The 21,210-nt window shown below is 40.3% G+C and overlaps 1 protein-coding gene and 1 long non-coding RNA gene across 5 annotated transcripts in view; one reads left to right on the top strand and one right to left on the bottom strand.

Annotated features, from left to right (window-relative positions):
• Positions 1 to 21,210, top strand: part of KCNQ5 (potassium voltage-gated channel subfamily Q member 5) — a 621,800-nt gene that overhangs the window by 426,938 nt on the left and 173,652 nt on the right. The gene's annotated exons all lie outside the window — the stretch shown is intronic.
• Positions 3,584 to 5,131, bottom strand: LOC129619604 (uncharacterized). Its single transcript, XR_008697954.1, has 2 exons — positions 5,089 to 5,131; positions 3,584 to 4,347 (listed from the first exon to the last, which is right to left on the bottom strand). It is a non-coding gene; the product is annotated as an uncharacterized LOC129619604 (long non-coding RNA).

Below are 21,210 nucleotides of genomic sequence, written 5' to 3' on the forward strand. Positions count from 1 at the left end.
TTACCACAGTGGTCATTTTGTAATGATAAAATATCAGATCGCTGTGTCTTAACCTCAGACTTCAATTAAAGTATTAAATACATAACCCAGGAGTTATTTAAAACATTTCATGCATTAAATAAATGTCTATTTAAATTTATCTTGGAAAGTATAAAAATCAAATATAAGATGATTCTTTCTCCCTGCTGTTTTTCTTTCCTTTTCTGCCAATAAATGATGTCACATCTCACACTGTTTCTCACTGCCTGAGAGCCACCCGGAAGCCTGTCAGTTCAGGGCCACGTTGCGCACCGAGAGCGAGGCAGTGTGGGCAGAGTAGCATCCGCCTGGGGATACTTATCACGTGGGCAACCCTCTCCTGAGGGCGTGACACGTTCGCAGCCTCGGGCTTCTGCTGTCGCAGGTGGCAGGGAAGCCTTCTCAGCTTGCAGTCTCCTTCCTCTCCTCTTGCCCAGAAGAGACACGTGGGACGTGGGTGCTGCCCCAGTTCTCAGTGCCCCTGCCTGGACCCCTGTGGGCACCCAGTTCCTCCCAGGAAGACTCCCATCCATACAAAACCTGGTGCATGGCCAGAGTCGCCGTGTGAGGACACAGCACAGCCAGGCCTCCCAGAGACTCTGGTCCTGGGCAGACCCCCACTCATCTCAGAGGACCTGAGAGCCCCTCCACAGTCTAGCCCTCACCTCCCATCCTCCCTGTCTTCTCCTCTCCCCTCCCCGCATCTCCCTCCCACTCCCCATCCACTCATTTTCTGAGCTGCTGCATCAGAGCCTCTCCCAACCTAGCAGCCTCTCATGTCCAACACCTCCTCACGTCCAGCCGTGCAGCAGAGCCGGCCTGCTATCCTGCGGGAGGATGGCTGCCTGCCCTGCCCAGCACTGCCTGTATAGCTCTCCACAGCACTCACCTCCTAGTGGTAAAGCATGATTATTTATTAGGATTATTTTCTGCATCCTCAAGCAGGCATAGAGTAGGCAAGGATTTTTGACTCTTGGATCACTTCTGTATTTCCACCATGTGGAATACTACTTGGCACATAGGAAACACTCAATAAACATTGAAAGAATGAATTTATTTTATTTAGTAGTATGCATCAGACACTGTCCTAAGCAGTGCACAAATATTAAGTCATTTAAACCCTAGTAACAACCCTATAAAGAAGAAGTTTTACCTCCATTGTACAGAAAAGCAAAGTGAGACACAGTGAGGTTTGTAACTTGTCCAAAGTAACACAGCTGTTATGTGGCCAGGCTCCTCCATGCTTCTGACACATGCTCTCCAATGAATGAATGGATGAAACACGGTGGAATCTCCGTTTTCTGCACTTTGTCCTAAACATCTGACTGTGACCACATGAGTGATCCTAGTGTGTGACAGTGACCTGATCAAGGGACTGTGTTGGAAGGGAATGAGCAGCCCATTGATTGTCCAGGGGCTGGTATCCAGGAGAGAGAGGCAATAGGCTGTCTACTGGGGCGGGTCATACAGAGATGTGAGGAAATCAGAACAGAACTTGTACATTCATAGCAGGACAGGGGACCCGGGGCTGTGGAAATGAGTCTCAAATCATGGGGTCAACTGTAGACCCTCCTTCTTATCCTTCCTTCTTGTGCGCCCTTTCCTGGGCCAGGGTTTCTCCCAACAATCCCAGGGACTGTGATCACGTAAAGCACATGTGAGACAGCCTGACACGTGTTCACATAGGGCTTTATGCATCTTATAAAGGAGCTGGTTGGAGCAATCGCCTCCATGTTGGGGAAGCAATCACAATGATTGAAAGGGGGTAATTAGAATTGGGAGGAAGCATATTTCTGCTAACAAACAGTTGCCAAATAAAGATCCTGCTGGGTTTCCTTTAATTAATGAGATGGCTTGGTTGTAATTATTCCATTAATCGTTTAAATACAAAAAAGTTATATTAAGTATCTTGAAAACGATTTCCTCTTAAATATGTTAAACCTTCTCTTTTATCCTGTTATTTCTGTTCTTAATTTGCCAAGTAAATCCTTTTTAAAAATGGTACAAAAATAAGTGTTACCCAAACTCTAGCAGAATTATCACAAATTTTGAATTAGTGGAGTATAAATGGAAGTGCTGAACTGTATTTATGCTCTTGAGGAAGATAAGATTCCACTGGATCTGCATTAAGTGTGCAAACAAGCAAAGTAGTGGAAGAAGTGAAAATAGGAACTTCCATAGTATTTATAAGCAATTTCTATTCTCTAATAAGGTGCTGATTTGGGGTATATATAGAAATAAATATATGTATATGTTAGTCTTTGAAAACCTTACCTGCAGTGACTCTTAGATAGTCTTTATTATGGGGGAGGGGAGTGTAAATTCCTGCTTTAACACAATTCTATGCTCTGCCTCTCGGGGGACAGGGGAGCAGCAGATGAGCACCCCCCACACCCACACCTGCACACAGTACCCATGGGTCTTCAGCGATGACCAGAGGGTGCCCAGTGAGGCTGCCTTGAGGGGACCAGATGGCCCTTCCTTACTGGAGGCCTCATGGATCTGTCTGGAAGATGAGAGGATGAAAAGGGGATGCAGACCAGAGAAGAGAACTGTTTCCATGGCAGCCAAGGAGACTCCCAGGGCCTCCTTGATTCACCCAGCCCCCTCCAGCCTGGCCCCCACCCTCCACCCTTCACCGAATAAATTTGCTCTCCTCACACTTTGCTGCTTGAATTCCTCTGTCTAGATTCTAGAGAGGATCCAATGACTGCTGTATCACATTCCCTCCATTCAGGTTTCCATGCTGCCTAGGCAGTGGCAAGGAGGGTGTTTCCTCCGAGCATTCTTTCGGGGACAAAGCCTTGCTTCTGAATAGATGGTTATTTTTGCTCAAGGGCCTACTTTAAGTCCAGACAAGTTCATGGGTCTGTATTTCCACAGCTTTGGTCACTAACTGTGTACAGGATGCTTTATTAGTTCACACTGTGAATCGATCCTCTCACATGTGGTTCAGTTACCACCAGAGTCTCCAAATCAAGCGTTGTGTTGCCAGAGAGGATGGAGTCTGCAACCAAAGAAAAGAGCAGGAGAGCAGAGCAGTGTTACAAGTTACTATGACTAATCAGATCCCTGTAACCCTGAGTGACTTTCCATGTCAATCCTGGTGATAGTGATGCGTCAGCCGGATGGGGGCCATTGTTCATCAGAGGTTGTGTGGCAGGTGTGTGTGATGGGGAACCAGCAGGGGTGTATTAATTAGGCTACGCTGATGATGGGAACAGAGTTGTTTGGCAGAAATCACAATGAGGGCAAGTAAGAGTGTTGCTTCTGTACGACAGGAGCCATCTCTGTCTGAGGTGCATGCTAGATGCAGAAGAGGAGGTGTCTTCTCGCCATCAGGGAGACCAGAAGAACAGACGAGGATCAGAACATGGCCTGGTGAATGGCACAGCAGAGACAGGGACTGTTATAGAAACAAGCGAGACCCTGAGGGATTCCTTGAAATCAGTTGTCAGGATAACTCGCCTTTAAATCAAATCAATAAGTATTTTCCTGTGCTATGTTGTATGCTTAGAGATCATAAAAGTCAGTGTTCTGAAACACCTGGAAATCTTCCAAGTAGTTTTCTTGTTTTTATTCTCAACTCTAGTTTTTATTAAGCCCAGGGTAGAGAAGACATATGCATTATTACTCTATTGTTGAATGATTCAAAGGAACAACAGGCAGAGGACCTCAGTAAATTAATTCAAGTTTATCAAGGAACAGGCTCTTCATCTTCCCAACTTAAGAACAACGTACTTGATTTACAGCGTGACGGGCCTTGAATGATTCTGATGGATAACTAGAGATGTAAATAAACATTCCGGAATCATGACAGGCTTCTTAAAGGATACAGTGTAAAGATTCACATGGTTAATAAAATTGAAGCTATAAAAATAAATGATCTTGCATAAGTTGATTTTTTGAAGATCTGAATGTTCCAAAGAGCAGAAAACTTGAAATTTTTCTTCCACTTAAAGAGTGTTATTAATGGAATGTTGTTACAGTGCCACGGATTTACTTTGGAGATAACATTTTGTGTTTATCAGAGATTGAACAGAAAGCTGATATGCGTTTCTATTAGTGGCATGGTGTGGAAGGAAAGCAAAAAGGTGTCTGATTCCTGGTGGACACCCCCCATCACCCTGCCCCGTTCTCACAACCTGCCAGCTAGCTGAGCACCATCTCCCTGGACAGCTCGACCATGAGGGTCTCAGGGTTCTCCCTCCATCAGCGCAGCCTCTGCCTCCTCATTCCTGAGTAAATAAAACCCCAGCTGCTCCTGCTGGGCCTTCAGGAGACACGGTGGCTCCACTCTGAAGTTCCATGTCCTTCAAAAACCGAAACCTGTGGCGGATTAATTTTGATATTTGGCAAATCTAATACAGTTATGTAAAGTTTAAAAATAAAATAAAATTAAAAAAAAAATAAAAAAAAAATAAAATAAAATATTGATATAAAAAAAAAAAAAAAAAAAAAAACGAAACCTTTCGGGATTCTGCCTAAAACACGTTCAAATAAAAGGAATACACTGCCCTTCACTGTCTCTTTATTTTCCCAGCATGTCTTAAGAACCTTCCTTAGCCAATGGTGAAAAAATCCTATTGTTCCAGTGAGATAGTAAGAAGAGGAGAGACCTCAACACAGGACCCCCAGTGGAAACAAAATTGTTATAAATCCTAAGAGTGAGATTGGTAATTACTGTTACTGTCCTCCAGTTTAGATTCGTCAGAACAAGCCCAACACCAGACAACTTGTGGTGAGAAGCCACTCTGCAATCGTAATTAGTGTCAATAATGCTGGATAGGCAGCTTAGGAAAAAACCACGGGCCAATTAGTTCCTTCCAATTTTTCTTCTAGCTAGCTCTTTCTCAGAACGGTGATTTTAATGGATTGATAAAGCAGTATGCTAATTAGTGCTTGCTGAAGCTAAAGTTTTGAACCTAGGGAAACTTCATGAGGCATTTAGAGAGCGAATTACTGCAGTGGGTGACCTCACAGCACCTCAAAGTATGAGTTTTCTTGTGAGTATATCTTATCATCCCAAACAGACTGAAACCTCCTCTTGGAGACAGACATGCTGCTCACCTTGATGTCCTGCCTGGCTATGCTCTTCAGTATACATTTGTAAAGTGACTCATGAAAAACAGAACACTTACCAGTGAAGTAGCTGTAACACAGCTGTTGGTTATATTAAACAAAGCAAATACCCCAAAGGCAGAAGGGAGGGGCATATTTTTGGAAGGTAGGGAATCTCCTACTATGAGAACAAAGTCTTTATTAGTCATTTACTTTATACATACTGTGCTGTGCTTAGTAGCTCAGACATGTCCAATTCTTTACGACCCCTGAACTTTAGCTTGCCAGGCTCCTCTGTCCATGAGGATTCTCCAGGCAAGAATACTGGAGTGAGTTGCCATGCCCTCCTCTAGGGGATCTTCCCAACCCAATGATCTGAGGTCTGCTACATTGAAGGTAGATTCTTTACCTTCTGATCCACCATAGTTGTGTGTCTATGTCAATCCCACTCTCCCAATTTATCCCTCCCCCAGTTTTCCCCACTGATGACCATGTTTGTTTTCTGTATCTGGTGACTCTATTTCTATTTTGCATATAAATTCACTTTTTTTATATTCTACATGTGCTATGCTGTGCTATGCTAAGTCACTTCAGTCGTGTCCGACTCTGTGTGACCCCATAGATGGCAGCCCACCAGGCTCCCCCGTCCCTGGGATTCTCCAGGCAAGAACACTGGAGTGGGTTGCCATTTCCTTCTCCAATGCATGAAAGTGAAAAGAGAAAGTGAAGTCGCTCAGTCATATAAGCAATGTCATATAACAGTTATCTCATTCTGACTTACTTCATTCAGTATGACAATCTCTAGGTCCACCCATGTTGCTGTAAAAGGCTTTCATTTGTCTTTTTTATGGTTGAGTAGTATTCCATTGTATATATTTACTATATCTTTTTATCCACTCCTCTGTCAATGGACATTTACAATGCTTCCGTGTCCTGGTTATTGTAAATATTGCTGCAATGAATAGTGGGGTGCATGTATCCTTTCAAATTATGGTTTTCTCCAGATATGTGCCCAGGAGTGGGATTACTGGATCATACAGTAGCTCTGTTTCTAGATTTTGAAAGAAACTCCTTACTGTTTTCCATAGTGGCTGCACCTATTTACATTCCCACCAACAGTGTGGGAGGTTTAATTTTCTCCACACCCTCTCCAGCATTTATTGTTTGTAGACTTTTTCATAATGGCCATTCTGACCACTGTGAGGTGATACCACATTTTAGTTTTGGTTTGCAAAACATTTTAGCTTTAGTTTTGGTTTATTATTTCTCTAATAATTTGTGATATTGAGCATCTTTTCAAATGTGTGACCATCTGTATGTCTTCTTTGGAGAAATGTCTATTTTGATCTTCTACTCATTCTTTCATTGGGTTGTTTTTTGTTTTGTTTTTGATATTGACCTGCATGAGCTGTTTGTATGTTTTGAATATCAATCCCTTGTCAGTTGCTTTGTTTTCAAGTGTGTATTTTACCATTCTGAGGGCTGTCTTTTCATTTTGTTACAGTTTCCTTTCACCTAGGTTCGGTTGGATTACTTTTGTTTTCATTTTTATTACTCTAGGAGGTAGATCAAAAAGATCTTGCTGCAATTTATGTCAGAGTGTTCTACCTATGTTTTCCTTTAAGACTTTTATAGTATCTGGTCTGAGTTTATTTTTGTGTATGGTGTTAGGAAGTGTTCTAATTTAATTATTTTACATGATGTAGTTGTCCAGTTTTCCCAGCACCACTTATTGAAGAGACTGTCTTTTCTCCATTGTGTATTCTTGCTTCCTTTGCCATAGATTAGATGACTATTGGAGAAGTCAATGGCAACCCACTCCAGTACTCTTGCCTGGAAAATCCCATGGACAGAGGAGCCTGGTAGGCTGCAGTCCGTGGGGTTGCTAAGAGTCAGACACGACTGAGTGACTTCACTTTCACTTTTCACTTTCATGCATTGGAGAAGGAAATGGCAACCCATTCCAGTGTTCTTGCTTGGAGAATCCCAAGGACAGCAGAGCCTGGTGGGCTGCCATCTATGGGGTCGCACAGAGTGGGACATGACTGAAGCGACTTAGCAGCAGCAGCAGATGACTATAGGTGTGTGGGTTTATCTCTGGACTTTGTATCATTCCATTGATCTGTATTTCTGTTTTTGTGTGTATTCCTGTGTATTTCTGTATTTGTGTGTATGCTTTGATTACTGTAGCTCTGGAGTATGGTCTGATGTCAGGGATTCCTTCAGCTCCATTTTTCTTCCTCAAGATTGCTTTGGCTATTTGTGGTCTTTTGCATTTACATACAATTTTTTTTTTAAAAATTTGTTTTAATCCTGTGAAAAATGTCAGTGGTAATTTGATAGGGATTGAATTGAATCTGTAGGTTGCTTTAGGTGGTATGGTCATTTTGACAATATTGATTCTTCCAACCCAAGAACATGGTATATCTCTCCATCTGTTTGTGTCGTCTTTGATTTCTTTCATCAGCATCTTGTAGTTTTGTAGTATACTGTAAGTATGGTATACTTATAGTTTTATAAGTCTTTACAGGTCTTTCACTCCTTAGTGTTTTATTCTTGTTGAAGAAGTCATAAATTGGATTATTTCCTTAACTTATCCTTCTAATCTTTCATTGTTAGTGTATAGGAATGTAAGTGATTTCTGTGTATTAATTTTGTATCCTGCAACTTTACCACGTTCATTGATGAGCTTTATTAGCTTTCTGGTAGCATCCTTAGAGTTTTCTATGTATAGTATCATGTCATCTGCAAAAAGTATCAGTTTTACTTCTTCTTTTCCAGTTTAGATTCCTTTTATCTCTTTTTCTTTTCTGATTGCCATTCCAAAACTGTGTTGAATAGTAGTGGTAAGAGTGGATATCCTTTTCTTATCCCTGATCTTAGAGAAAACGCTTTCAGTTTTTCACCATTGAGATTGATGTCTGCTGTGAGTTTGTCATACATAACCTCTATTATGTTGAGGTAGGTTCTATGTCCACTTTCTGGAGAGTTTCTATCATATATAGGTATTAATATTCATTTAAATTTTAAATTCTTTGCGGTTAAGTTCTTGAGAGAAAGAAAAGCCTATAGGATAATGATAAATTAACAAATTACCAAACTGAATCAAATGAAAACATGGTTTGATTTCACTCATTTGGGAAACTCTTGGTGTTCCCACTTCAGTTGGATTCTGGACTTCTAACTTCAGTTTCAAGTTGAACAGATTCTTTTGTGATAATTTGGCAAAACCTTAGCAGAATGATAATTGAGTTCAGTTCAATGTGCTGCAAGCTGTTTCCAATTTTTCTTGCTTGGAACTCACACCTCAGTGTTTTTGTTCTAACTCCAGCTATCCACACACTGCTGCATGTAGACACACCTGTATATAAACCTTAAACAAGCTAATGTGTAATTTTGCTAGAGTTTGGAGGACCAAAAGCCAGGGGTAAGGCTGCCTTTCATTTCCACTGCATGTACCGCCAACATGGTGCCTCAGCAGAGAGCACCGCTGTGCTGTGTCCTGCAGACAGACCACACCCTCCTCCTGGGCCTAAGCATGCTTTGCCCTGATGTTACTGTGACTTTAAGAAGGTGAAAGGGGAACCCAGAGGGGTCCCTTGCTGGTTCCCTCACATCAGGCAGGCACTGCAGCAACTGACAGCAACCAGCCCATTGTTAAGTGTCTAAACTCACTATAGGGAGTGTCCTCCTCAAGGTCTCCCCGCAGCAACTAGGATGAATGTCGTCTCGTCCTGACTCTCCAATATTGGGGCACCCACTTTCTGCTGTGTGGCCCAACACCTGATGAAAACCTGCCCCTGGTCCTTCTTAGGCAACAAAATGTGACTCTGGCCTTTGGGATGGGACGTTTTCAAACTACTCCCTTCCTCATGCCCCTCTGAGAACCCTCTGAATAAATGAACATCAGTGTATAAATGTGATTAAATGAATCATTTTTCAAATAGGGATTTGAATTTTTAAAGTGTGGGAAACTTGAACACATGTACACCCATGGCTGATTCATGTGAATGTATGGCAAAAACCACCATAATATTGTAAAATAATTAGCTTCCAATTAAAATAAATATTTTTTTAAGAAGTGTGGGAAACTTGAAAGGATAAGTTATGTATAGAGAAATTTGAAGGATCAAAAAACCAGAAAGCAAGAAACCTGAATTTTCCTGGTAATCCTGAAACAATTTCATTTTCCAGAGTCTTCCTATCCCAGCCAGTGAGGCGGCCCAGTTACTGGCTTCAAAACCATCTCAACAACCAGTGCCTCATGCTCACCCTACTCCCACTTCCACGTCCCTCCTCTGCTCACCCCACTCAGTGTCTCCTCAGTGAATGCTGCCACACCCACACCACCATCCTCAATATAAGCGTGATCCTGTCTTCAAGTCAAATCAATCCCTGTGGTAAAAACATTCATTGCCTCACATCTCTTCCAATTCACTAACAGTTAATATACCATCCCCCCAAAAGTAAGGAGAATGTGAAATCGAGCTAGGTTGATGGTGGTGCATCATGGCCTCCAGGTAATGGTCTGTAAGCCTGGGTTTAGGGTCTTTTTCTGCCCTGCAAAGAGACGAAAATCCAAAAGATGATTTCCTTTTGATGTTTATTTCCACATTCCAATTTCAGCATTGTGCCATTACGTGATCCTAACTTCATTTCCTCAGTATTTGTCTCGCTGATCCTGCCGACTACGCCAGTCATCTCACGGTTGGCACTATCCGTTGAACCCAGGGTAGGTAAGACGCGAGCGGGGAAGCTGGAAGGAAACTCAAGGAATTGTAGGAACTGCAGACACATTTACTCTCTCCTGACTGGCACAGCAGCCATAGCAGCAGACATGCTGTATTCTCTCCTCTGTGGTTGACCCAGCGGACACAGCCATAATGCAGCCTCACCACCATAATGCAGCCATAACGTAGCCCTGAGGGCTTTACCAGGTTGAGCTTATATATGCTTACAGAACAAAAGTAGCCCTTGGCCAAGCAAGTACCACGTGACACACAAGCACAGTGCTATAAGTCATCTCAGCTGTTACAGAATCGTTGCAAAATGTGGGGTCAAAGCAAAAACCCACTGAGCGACGTAGCGTGACCACTGCCATCTTGGCTAGTTTGCTCTTTCCCTACAGTGTTATACTAATAGAGGTCTCCAGATTACAAAGAATGATAACTGCAACCCCTCTGACTGCTGCCTTCTTTACAATTTACAGCTCCGTTGACATCACGGATCCTTTCCCTGCAGGGACTGTATGAGGAGGCATGCTGGCCTGCTAGCCCTGTGTTACTTTAAGTACACATACAAAAAGCAGAGCAAAGACAGCTGGAAAGTGATGATGTTGATATTCAGAATAAGGGCAGTACTTCCAATTTTCTACGTCTAATTAGCCACAGCTCTTCAAGAATTGGTGCAAATGTCACAGGGTTTACAATGTCAGTGTATCATCTTCACAAAAAATGCTATTTGATGGCATGAAAACAGAAATAACTGATGTCACAGCAGACAGCTTGTAGATTAGACAAAGGTCACTCTGTTTTAATGAACCATGCTGTTAATTAATGAGAAAACAATGAGAACATGAGCTGTTAGGCTTGTGAATTTGTACCAAAAAAAAAAAAAACAATCAATCTGCACCTAAAATCTCTTTGAGTAACTCACAAAGAACTGCAAGAATAGAAACACAGAACCATAGTTATTAACACCAGCTTTACATCACAGGCTTCCTCCTAGTAGGTCAAGTATTCTGATTATTATTCACTAATGTCTTTAGCAACCATTTGAGGAAATACAGGGCATTTTATTTAAATTAAGAACAAGCCAGAGAAAATGAGCTGATTTATCCTGAGGTACAGCAGCAGAGGCACCAGAAACTGTGTCTTGGTTGCCCTGAAAAGGTCAGGAGAACTTCATCCCAGATCGAAATCATTTCAAATGAGCATGATGAATGTTTTTATTTTTAACTCATTTGAAAATAAAATAAGGAGACCCATACAAAGGGTCATTTAGAGCCATGAAACCAAAACACAGTGAGGTCAGATCCATCCTTGGACTTGACGAAGAACATTTCCTCTTTGGAGGCTGTCCCCCTGAGCTAGATGACAAGCAATGACTTTTTTTAACTGAATTAGTGAAAAAGTTGGCTTAAAACTCAACATTCAGAAAACAAAGATCATGGCATCTGGTCCCATCACTTCATGGGAAATAGACGGGGAAACAGTGGAAACAGTGTCAGACTTTATTTTGGGGGGCTCCAAAATCACTGCAGATGGTGACTGCAGCCATGAAATTAAAAGACTCTTACTCCTTGGAAGGAAAGTTATGACCAACCCAGATAGCATATTCAAAAGCAGAGATATTACTTTGCCAACAAAGGTCGGTCTAGTCAAGGCTATGGTTTTTCTAGTGGTCATGTATGGATGGGAGAGTTGGACTGTGAAGAGTTGCTGAGCACCGAAGAATTGATGCTTTTGAACTGTGGTGTTGGAGAAGACTCTTGAGAGTCCCTTGGACTGCAAGAAGATCCAACCAGTCCATTCTGAAGGAGATCAGCCCTGGGATTTCTTTGGAAGGAATGATGCTAAAGCTGAAACTCCAATACTTTGGCCACCTCATGGGAAGAGTTGACTCATTGGAAAAGACTCTGATGCTGGGAGGGATTGGGGGCAGGAGAAGGGGATGACAGAGGATGAGATGGCTGGATGGCATCACTGACTCAATGGACATGAGTCTGAGTGAACTCCAGGAGTTGGTGATGGACAAGGGAGGTCTGGCGTGCTGCGATTCATGGTGTCGCAAAGAGTCGGACACTACTGAGCAACTGAACTGAACTGAATATTCCTTCCTGTGTATATATACATGTATACCACATTTTCTTTATACTATCCTCTGTCAATGGACATTTAAGTTGCTTCCATGTCTTGGCTATTGTAAATAGTGCTGCTATGATCCAGGGGAGCCTGGTGGGCTGCCGTCTCTGGGGTCGCACAGAGTCGGACACGACTGAAGCGACTTAGCAGCAGCAGCAGCAGCATGAACACTGGAGTGTATGTATCTTTTTGAATTATGGCTTTCCCCAGATATATGCCCAGGAGTAGAATTCCTGCATCATATGGAAGCTCTATTTTTCGTTTTTTTTAAGCAGACTCCATACTCTTCTCCATAATGGTTATAAAAATTCATGTTTTCTTCAACAATGTAGAAGAGTTCCCTTTTCTCCACACTCTCTTGCATTTATTGTTTGTAGATTTTTGGATGATGGCCATTCTAACTGCTGTGAGGTGATACCTCATTGTAGTTTTGATTTGCATTTCTCTAGTAATTAGTGATGTTGAGCATGTTTTCTTGTGCTTTCAAAACATCTTTGTATGTCGTCTTTGGAGAAATGTCTAGATCTTCCACCCATTTTTTTGATTGAGTAGTTGTTGTTGTCTTTTTTAATTTTGAGCTCTATGAGCTGTTTGCATTGTTTGGAAATTAATCTTTTGTCGGTTACTCATTTGCAAGTATTTTTTCTTGTTCTATGGGCTGTCTTTCATTTTATTTATGGTTTCCATAGCTGTGCAAAAGACTTTAACTTGGTCCCATTTGTTTATTTTTGTTTTTATTTTCATTACTCTAGGAGGTGGATCAAAAAAGATCTTGCTACAATTTATGTCAAGGAATGTTCTGCCTATGTTTTACTTTAAAGTCACATTTACATCTTTAACCCATTTTTAGTTTATTTTTATGCGGTGTTAGGGAATGTTCTAATTTTATTCTTTTACTTGTAGCCGTCCCAGCATCCTTTATTGAAAAGACTGTCTTTTTCTCCATTGTATATTTTTGCCTCTTTGTCATAGATTAGGTAACCATAGGTCGGTTTATTTGTGGGTTTATCTCTGGACTTTCTATCCTGTTCTACTGATCTATATTTCTTTTTTCATGTGTATTTCTATATATTTCTATGTTTGTGTATGTGTTTTGATTACTGTAGCATTGTAGTACGGTCTGAAGTCAGGGAACCTGATTCCTCCAGGTTCATTTTTCTTTCTTAAGATTGCTTTGGCTATTTGTGGTCTTCTGTGTTTCCAAATAAATTTTTAAAAAATTTGTTCTTATTCTGTGAAAAATACCGTTGGTAATTTGATAGGGATTTAATTGAATCTGTAAATTGCTTTGGATGGTATAATCATTTTAACAATATTGATTCTTCCAATCCAAGAACATGGTATATCTCTCCATCTGTTTCTGTCATCTTTGTTTCTTTCATCAGTAGCCTATGGTTTTCTGAGCACAGGTCTTTTGCTTCCTTGCTGCTGCTTCTGCTAAGTCGCTTCAGTTGTGTCCGACTCTGTGTGACCCCATAGATGGCAGGCCACCAGGCTCCCCCATCCCTGGGATTCTCCAGGCAGGAACACTGGAGTGGGTTGCCATTTCCTTCTCCAATGCATGAAAGAGAGAAGTGAAAATGAAGTTGCTCAGTTGTGTCTGACTCTTAGGGACCTCATGGACTGCAGCCTACCAGGCTCCTCCGTCCATGGGATTTTCCAGACAAGAGTACTGGAGTGGGGTGCCATCGCCTTCTTCTTGCTTCCTTAGGTAGGTTTATTGCTATGTGTTTTATTCTTTTTGATGCAATGGTAAACTGGATTATTTCTTTAATTTCCCTTTCTCCTCTTTCATTATTAGTGCATAGGAATATAAGTGACTTCTGTGTATTAATTTTGTATCCTGCAACTTTACTAAATTCACTGATAAGCTTTATTAGTTTTCTGGTAGCATCTTTAGGGTTTTCTATGTGTAATATCATGTCATCTGCAAACAGTGACAGTTCTACTTCTTCTTTCCCAATGTGAATTCCTTTTATTTCTTTCCTTTCTGGTTGCTATGGATAGGACTTCCAAAACTATGTTGAATAGTAGTGGCAAGAGTGGGCATCCTTGTCTTGTTCCTGATCTCAGAGAAAATGCTTTCAGTTTTTCACCATTGAAAATGATGTTTGCTGTGAGTTTGTCATATATGACCTCTATTATGTTGAAGTAGGTTCCCTCAATGCCCACTTTCTGGATAGTTTTTATTTATAGATGAGTGTTAGAGTTTGTCAGAAGCTTTTCCTTCATCTACTGAGATGATCCTATGATTTTTATTCTTCAGTTTGTTAATATGGTGTATCACATTGATTAGCATATATTGAAGAATCTTCACATGTCAGGAATAAATCGCAGTTGATTGTGTTGCTAGATCCTTTTAATGTATTGTTGGATTCAGTTTACTAGTATTTTGTTGATGATTTTTACATCTATGTTCATCAGCGATATTGGCATGTAATTTGTGTGTGTGTGTGTGTGTGTGTGTGATGTCTTTGTTTCACTTTGCTATCTGGATGATTGTGGCCTCATAGAATGAACTGGGAGAGCTCCTTCCTCTATGATTTTTAGAAGAGTCTTAGAAGAATAGGTGTTAACTTTTGAGAGTTTTTTATACTTTCTCAATACTTGTCCTTTATCAAATATGTCTTTTGCAAATATTCTCTGGGTGTGTGAGTCTATCGCTTGTCTTTTCATCCTGTACTTTTGAAAAAGTCTGATTTATCAATTTTTCCTTATGCTTTTGGTATTAAGTCTATGAACTCTTTTCTTAGCTTGAATCCTAAATATTTTCTCTTATGTTTTTTACTAAAAGTTTTATGGCTTAAACACGTAAGCCCATAATCCATTTTGGATCAATTTTTGTATAAGGTGTGAGATATAGAGGTTCATTTCATTGCATTTGGAGGTCAAATTGCCCCAGCATTGATTACTGAAAGGACTATTTCTTCCTCTGTTGAACTACTTTTGTATCTTTATTAAATAATCAATTGAGCATATTTGTCTGAATACATTTCTAGGTTCTCTTTTGTGTTCCATCATTCTCTATGTGTCTGTCCCTCTGCCAAGACCACACAGTCTTGATTACTGGAGCTACATAGAGGTTTTTCATATGAGATAAGGTAATTCCTCCCACTTTTTTCTCTTTCTTGGGAGTTTTCTTTTCTTTTTTTTGTAAGCTATTTTAGAGTCTGTACCTTTCCATGTAAACTTTAGAATAAGTTTCTTTACATCTACAAAAAAAAAGTTGCTGAGATTTTGATAAGAATTTCATTAAAACTACAAATAAGTTTGGGAGAAGTTGCCATCTTTATCATGTTGCACCTTCTAATTCATGAACACAGTATTTCCATTTACTTAGGTTTTCTCTGATTTCTTTTGTCAACATTTTGTAATTTTCAATATGCATATCCTGTACAGATTTTGTTAAATGAAGAGCTAAATATTTTATTTCCTTTGGAATGGTCATAAATAATATTGTGCTTTTAAATATGGCTTCCACATCTTTTTTTTTAGTATGCAGAAATGTGTTTTTTTTTTTTTATGTTGATACTGAATTCACTGATTAGTTCTAAGAGGTTTTTGATAAATTCCTTGTGATTTTCTCCTTAGACAATCATGCATCTGCAAATATAGACTTTTTATGTCTGCCTTTCCAATTTGCATGCCTTTTATTTCTTTTACTTGCCTTATTGCAGTGACTATAGTATGCAATTATGTTGAATAAGGGTGATGAAACTAACATCTTTCCTTGTTCTTGATTTTTGGAGAAAAGCTTTCACTCTTTCATCATTAAGTATGACATTAACTCTAATGGTTTTGTATATGACATTTATCAAATTGAGAGCACAAACTTCTAGTTCTGACTTGCTGAGAGTTTTTATCACGAGTGAGAAAATTGGATATCCACACTTAGAAGAATGAAATTGGACCCTTATCCCCCACAGTGTACAAAAATTAACTCAAAATGGATGAAAGACTTAAAAGTAAGGCCTGAAAGTATACTCATGATTGCCGGGAGAAATATCAATAACCTCAGACATGCAGATGACACCACCCTTATGGCAGAAAATGAAGAGGAACTAAAGAGTCTCTTGATGAAAGTGAAAGAGGAGAGTGAAAAAGCTGACTTAAACTCAACATTCAAAAAACTAAGATCATGGCATCCACTCCCATCACTTCATGGCACATAGATGGGAAAACAATGGAAACAGTGGCTGACTTTATTTTCTTAGGCTCCAAAATCACTGCAGATGGTGACAGCAGCCATGAAACTCAAAGAGACTTGCTGCTTGGAAGAAAAGCTATGACCAACCTAGACAGCACATTAAAAAGTAGAGACATTACTTTGCCAAAAAAAAAAAGGTCCATCTTGTCAAAGCTATGGTTTTTCCAGTAGTCATGTATGGATGTGAGAGTTGGACTATAAAGAAAGCTGAGCACCAGTGGCTCAGACAGTAAAGCGTCTGCTTGCAGTGCAGGAGACCTGGGTTCGACCCCTAGGTTGGGAAGATCCCCTGGAGAAGGAAATGGCAACCCACTCCAGTACTCTCGCCTGGAAAATCCCATGGACAGAGGAGCCTGGTAGGCTACAATCTGTGGGGTCAAAAAGAGTTGGACATGACTGAGCAACTTCACTTTTGAACTATGGTATTGGAGAAGACTCTTGAGAGTCCTTTGGACTGCAAGGAGATCCAACCAGTCCATCCTAAAGGAGATCAGTCCTGGGTGTTCATTGGAAGGACTGATGCTAAAGCTGAAACTCCAATACTTTGGCCATCTGATGCGAAGATCTAACACACTGGAAAAGACCCTGATGCTGGGAAAGATTGATGGCAGTAGAAGAAGGGGGAAACAGAGGATGAGATGGTTGGATGGCATCACCGACTCAATGGACATGAGTTTGAACAAGCTCCAGGAGTTGGTAATGGACAGGGAAGCGTGGTGTGCTGCAGTCCATGGGGTCACAGAGTCAAACATAGCTGAGTGACTGAACTGAACTGAAAGTATAGCACTATTAAAAGAAAACATGGGGAAGGAGCTTCTTGACATTAGTTTGGGCAATGCGTTTTTTTGTTTTGTTTTGTTTTTTTTATCAAGGTATAGTTAATATACAATATTATATAAAATTTAGGCGTACAACACGATTCACAATTGTTAAAGGTTGTATTCCATTTATAGTTATTATAAAATATCAGCTTATTTCCTATGCTGTACCTATACTATATATCCATGTAGGTTATTTATTTTATACCTAGTAGTTTGTGCCTCTTACTTCCCCCCATTTATCCCTCCTGTTTCCCCTCTCCTGACTGATAACCATTAGTTAGTTCTCTGTATTTGTGAGTCAGCTTCTTTATTGTCGTATTCACTGATTATTTTTATTTTTTAGATTCCACATGTAAGTGATATCATACAGTATTTGCCTTTTGGTTTTCTTGATATAACTCCAAAATCACAAATAACAAAGACAAAAATAAACAGGTGGGAGTGCATCTAACTAAAAATCTTCTGTGCATAGAAGGAAACCATCAACAGAGTGAAGATACAGCCTTTGAGATGGGAGAAGACCTTGCAGACCAAATATCTAATAAGAAGTTAATATCCAAATATATAAGGACCTTTCATAACTCAATAACAAAAATTAATTAAATAACCTGATTTTAAAATGAGCAAAGGACCTGGATAGGCATTTCTCAAAAGAAAACATACAAATGACCAAACAGGTATACGAAAAGATGTTCAACATCACTAATCATCAGAAATGCAAATCAAAGCCACAATGAGATATCACCTCACATATTTTAGAAAGGCTATTACCAAAAAGACATGAGATAACAAGTGCAAATGAGAATGAAGAAAAAAGGGGACCCTCCTAACCTAGTGGTTGGAATGTAAATTGTGGAATATAGTATGGAAGTTTCTCAGAAAATTAAAACTAGAACTACCATATGATCCAGCAGAAATAAAGTCATGATCTCAAAGAGATATTCACACCCACATGTTCATTGCAGCGCTATTCACAATAGCCAAGGTATGGAAGCAACCTCAGCGTCCATCAATGGACAAATAGATGTGACATAGATAGATAGATAAACTGGCAGAAACATATGAGAATATTAGTCAGTCTTAAAAAAAAGTAATTTGCAGTAACGTGAAGTTGGAAGACATTATGATAAATGAAGTAAGTCTGACACAGAAACACAAGTACTGCATGATCTCACCTATATGTGGAATCTAAAAAGTTGAACTCAAGAAACAGAGAGTAGAGTAACTACCAGTAACTAGAGGATGGGGGAAAAGATATACACCAGACCAAGGGCACCAAGTGTCAGTCATGCAGAGGAATTAGTCCTAGAGACCTAATGTACAGCCTGCTAACTGAAGGTAACAGTAGTTTTAGTGTGTACTGGAAATTTGCTAAGAGATTAAATGTTAAGTGTTCTCACTATCACCAAAAAAAAAAAAAAAATGTTACCTATGTGATGTGATGGATATGTTAGCTTGATTATGGTAATCAGTTCACAATGTATACATACATTAGGACATCATGTATATGTACATTGTGTATATGTACAGCTCAAATATACACAATTTCTACTTGCCAATTATACCTCAGTGAAGCTGGGAAATGAAAAAGGGGCAAAAAAATGTGATCTTCTCCCAATTTCATTCCCTTCCAGTTCAGTCAGATTTATAATACTTTTCCTCTCCTTCTCCACAGAACTTTGTTCCTCTTAATTGAAATAAGATAGAAACTTCAGGAAACAAAAGACAAAATCTGGTCAAAATGGTTTTCATGCTTTTGCTCCCAATCAAATGAGCTCAGGTCTTGGAAGGCAACATTCTCATGGCCTGCAGCTCTGGGCTGTGAAGAGAGGTGTTCCACGGTCACCTCACTAATGCTCCCTTGGTGACCAGAGAGTTTGAGGTTACTGTCTGCCAAGTCTAAAACCAGGCCCTCATAAAGAAGACGAAAGAATGCTCTAGTAGGAGAGAGTTCTGACCCCAGTCTTACTCCTCCAAGGCAGAAACTGTGACCTTGTAGTAAAATCCAATTACAACTTCCTCTTGTTTTATTTGGAAATGAAGGATTTTTTCCCAATGTTGTTTAAAAAAAAAAAAATCAGTAAGCAATATTCCTAAACAAGTGCCCCTGAGTAAATCTATAATGTATCTGCCTCAGGATACAACATAGAAACGATTCAATGAGGACCTACCTGACTATACGAATAGAATGTTACCTTACTATACTAACAGAATATTACTTTACTCCAGTAGTCTTTGTTCTCAAGAATATTAGCTATACATCTACTGAGGGCCTACCTTACTATACTAATAGAATGTTACTTTATTCTAATATTCTTTGTTCTAAAGAATATTGGCCATACATCTACCAGTAGCAGCTATTCCCATGAAAAAGGAAAACCTTTATGTGGTAGTGCCTCATTGCTCAAGCCATATTTGAGTTTTCTTAGCTATCCCTGACAATAGAACCCCCCACCAGTAGAGCACCAGACTCCTTGGCTCAAGTAGGAGGAGGAGACAGGGATAAAAGTAGAGCCCCACTAAACACAGACTCGACATGGGCCCAGATACATGGGCCCTGTGGGTGTCAACAGGCTCTGTGTGAGGCTAGAGGAAGATTAAAGGAAGCCTTGCCTCCCCAACTCTTCCTAACATGGCACTTCAGACACCTTAAGAATAAATAAACTCAACTACCTAGATATATAGTGTAAAAAGTGTTAGTCACTCATGTCTGACTCTGTGACCCCATTGACTATAGCCCACCAGTCTTCTCTGTCCATGGAATTCTCCAGGCAAGAATACTGAAGTGGGTAGCCATTCCCTTCTTCAAGGGATCTTCTCGACCCAGGGATCGAACCCAGGCCTCTTATATGGCAGGCAGGTTCTTTACAGTCTGACCCACGAAGGAAGCCCACCTAGATATATACTGAAAACTAAAACAAAGAAAACCAAAACAAAACCCTCATATCATGAATGAGTGTGTGCTGACCATGCTATGGTTATCTTCGTGAAATCATCTGTGGAGATTTAGCCATGGGCAGGACTTCCCTGGTGGCTCAGAAGGTAAAGCATCTGCCTACAGTGCGGGAGACCCAGGTTCAATCCCTGGGTCGGGAAGATCTCCTGAAGAAGGAAATGGCAACCCACTCCAGTATTCTTGCCTGGAAAATCCCATGGACAGAGGAGCCTGGTGGGCTACAGTCCATGGGATCACAAGGAGTCGGACACGACTGAGCGACTTCACTTTCACTTTTCACTTTCAGTGTTAAGTCACTGTAAGTAACAGCCATAATATTGGAGATTTATCTACCATCATGAGAAATATTTGCAGGTTACTTAGTGCAAAATAACAGAAGGAGAGAATGCTGTATCTCTACTAGGCATTTTAAAAGTGTAGCATATCACATACTCTAACTGAAGAAACAGACATTTCCCTGAAACTTGCAACAAAAATGCCATTTTTCTAAATTTGATAATGGTTTTTATCTTGGGACGTGGGGCGGGAGGATGGAGAGTAGATTAGGACATTCACTTTCTACGTTCAACACTTCTGTGATGTTTAGAGGTTTTAATAAAGACCAGGTATCACTTTTATAATTAAGCAGTTATAACAAAGATCAATTAATAACTGTGTATGTGTGTTAGTCACTCAATCATGTCTGACTCTCGGCAACCCCATGGACTGTAGCCTGCCGGTCTCCTCTGTCCATGAAGTTCTCCCGGCAAGAATACTGGATTATCATTTCCTCCTCCATAGGATCTTCCCAACCCAGGTCTCCTGCATTGCAGGTGGATTCTTTACCACCTGAGCCACCAGGGAGGCCTCAATTAATAAATACTGTTCTATTAATACATTTTAAGTGCTGAGTCAATGCTTGTTTAAAAACAAAAGAGGGAAATATTATTTTTAAAAGAAAACAAATGTTGATAAGCTCTGTGCCTGCCCCAGTCAAGGAATGACAAGGTAACTATGACAAGTTTACTCCAGAGACATTTCTTAACAAATTCCAGTGGTTTACCTTCTGTGACCCACTATTTAATGAACCTCTTTAGTCGGCCTTTGCCAGGGTTCACTCACAACTCTTCCTAGAAAATCTCAAAGCCTTCCTGCTGGAACAAGTGTTATTTTCTAGGCAGCTCTCACCAAAGGGCAGCCTAGTAATTAATAAGTTTCATCTCCAGAGGCTTCAGGATCTCATTTCTGGCAAAGGATGTGTGTGCTACACATGATAACACTGTCAAAACTTGCTGTCTTATAAGG

Source organism: Bubalus kerabau, chromosome 9 (assembly GCF_029407905.1).
Source record: "Bubalus kerabau isolate K-KA32 ecotype Philippines breed swamp buffalo chromosome 9, PCC_UOA_SB_1v2, whole genome shotgun sequence".
NCBI classification, from domain to species: domain Eukaryota; kingdom Metazoa; phylum Chordata; class Mammalia; order Artiodactyla; family Bovidae; genus Bubalus; species Bubalus kerabau.